Below are 2,500 nucleotides of genomic sequence, written 5' to 3'. Positions count from 1 at the left end.
TGTTTGTGTGTATTATGTGTGTGTATGTGTATAATGTGTGTGTGTGTGTGTGTGTGTGTGTGTGTGTAATGTGTGTGTATGTGTAGAATGTGTGTGTATAATGTGTGTGTGTGTGTGTGTGTGTGTGTGTAATGTGTGTGTATGTGTAGAATGTGTGTGTATAATGTGTGTGTGTATAATGTGTGTGTGTGTATAGTATGCGTATGTGTATATTGTGTGTATGTGCATAATGTGTGTGTGTATAATGTGTGTGTGTGTATAATGTGTGTGTGTGTGTATAATGTGTGTGTGTGTATAATGTGTGTGTGTGTGTGTATAATGTGTGTGTGTATAGTGTGTGTGTGTATGTGTATAATGTGTGTGTGTGTGTATAGTATGTGTATATTGTGTGTATGTGTATAATGTGTGTGTGTATAATGTGTGTGTGTGTATAATGTGTGTGTGTGTGTATAATGTGTGTGTGTGTGTATAATGTGTGTGTGTGTATAATGTGTGTGTATGTGTAAAATGTGTGTGTGTGTATAATGTGTGTGTATGTGTATAGTGTATGTGTGTGTATGTGTATAATGTGTGTGTATGTGTATAGTGTATGTGTGTGTATGTGTATAGTGTATGTGTGTGTATGTGTATGTGTATAATGTGTGTGTCTCTGTGTCGCGTGTCTGGTGTGGGTCCTTGTCTACAGTGTCTTGTGGTCTGTGTCCTCCTGTGTGCCTGTCTGGGTCTGTGTATCCTGTGTGTGTCTCCGTGTGTGTAGTGCTCGGTCTGTGGTGTGTCTGTGGTCTCCCTGTGTGTGTCTGTGGTATCCCGTGTGTGTCATGTGTCTCAGGTGTGTGTGTCTCCCTGTGTGTGTGGGTGTCTATGTGATGTCCTCCTGTGCGTGTCTGTCTACCTGTGTGTGTGTATGTGTATAGTGTGTGTGTATAATGTGTGTGTGTGTGTATAATGTGTGTCTATAATGTGCGTGTATGTATAATGTGTGTGTGTGTATAATGTGTGTGTATAATGTGTGTGTGTGTATAATGTGTGTCTATAATGTGCGTGTATGTGTAATGTGTGTGTGTATGTGTATAGTGTGTGTGTATAATGTGTGTGTGTGTATAATGTGTGTCTATAATGTGCGAGTATGTATAATGTGTGTGTGTATGTGTATAGTGTGTGTGTATAATGTGTGTCTATAATGTGCGTGTATGTATAATGTGTGTGTGTATGTGTATAGTGTGTGTGTATAATGTGTGTGTGTGTATAATGTGTGTCTATAATGTGCGTGTATGTATAATGTGTGTGTGTATGTGTATAGTGTGTGTATAATGTGTGTGTGTGTATAATGTGTGTCTATAATGTGCGAGTATGTATAATGTGTGTGTGTATGTGTATAGTGTGTGTATAATGTGTGTGTGTGTATAATGTGTGTCTATAATGTGCGAGTATGTATAATGTGTGTGTGTATGTGTATAGTGTGTGTGTATAATGTGTGTATGTGTATAATGTGTGTGTGTGTGTATAATGTGTGTGTGTGTGTGTGTGTATGTGTATAATGTGTGTCTATAATGTGCGAGTATGTATAATGTGTGTGTGTATGTGTATAGTGTGTGTGTATAATGTGTGTATGTGTATAATGTGTGTGTGTGTGTATAGTGTGTGTGTATAATGTGTGTATGTGTATAATGTGTGTCTATAATGTGCGAGTATGTATAATGTGTGTGTGTATGTGTATAGTGTGTGTGTATAATGTGTGTGTGCATGTATAATGTGTGTGTGTGTATAGTGTGTGTGTATAATGTGTGTATGTGTATAATGTGTGTCTATAATGTGCGAGTATGTATAATGTGTGTGTGTATGTGTATAGTGTGTGTATAATGTGTGTGTGCATGTATAATGTGTGTGTGTGTGTGTATAATGTGTGTGTGTGTATAATGTGTGTGTGTATAATGTGTGTGTGTATGTGTATAATGTGTGTGTGTGTATAATGTGTGTGTATAGTGTGTGTATGTGTGTATGTGTATAATGTGTGTATGTGTATGTGTGTATGTGTATAATGTGTGTGTGTATAATGTGTGTATGTGTATGTGTGTATGTGTATAATGTGTGTGTGTCTCCTGTTGTCTGTGTTCTGTGTGTGTGTCTCCTGTGTGGTGTCTCCATGTGTGTCTGTGTCTGTGTGTATGTGTCTACTGTGTGTGTGTCTCCTGTGTTTGTGTGTGTCTGTGTGTCTCCTGTGTGTGTGTCTCGTGTGTGTGTCTGTGTATGTGTGTGTGTGTCTATGTTTGTGTGTGTGTGTGTGTGTGTATGTGTCTAATGTGTGTGTGTGTGTATAATTTGTGTGTATGTGTATATTGTGTGTGTGTATAATGTGTGTGTGTGTGTGTGTGTGTGTATAATGTGTGTGTGTGTATGTGTGTGTGTATATGTGTGTGTATAGTGTGTGTGTGTATGTGTGTGTGTGTGTCAGTGTGTGGTGTGTGTGTATATGTGTGTGTGTATGTGTGTGTGTGTATAT

At 38.2% G+C, this 2,500-nt stretch overlaps 1 protein-coding gene across 4 annotated transcripts in view; it reads right to left on the bottom strand.

Moving 5' to 3' along the window:
* Nucleotides 1–2,500, bottom strand: part of syne1a (spectrin repeat containing, nuclear envelope 1a) — a 177,455-nt gene that overhangs the window by 28,731 nt on the left and 146,224 nt on the right. The gene's annotated exons all lie outside the window — the stretch shown is intronic.

The sequence above is a fragment of the Tachysurus fulvidraco genome, chromosome 16 (assembly GCF_022655615.1).
Source record: "Tachysurus fulvidraco isolate hzauxx_2018 chromosome 16, HZAU_PFXX_2.0, whole genome shotgun sequence".
NCBI classification, from domain to species: Eukaryota; Metazoa; Chordata; class Actinopteri; order Siluriformes; family Bagridae; genus Tachysurus; species Tachysurus fulvidraco.
The sequence above is the reverse complement of the archived record's forward strand: the minus strand, read 5'-3'. Positions and strand labels throughout refer to the sequence as shown.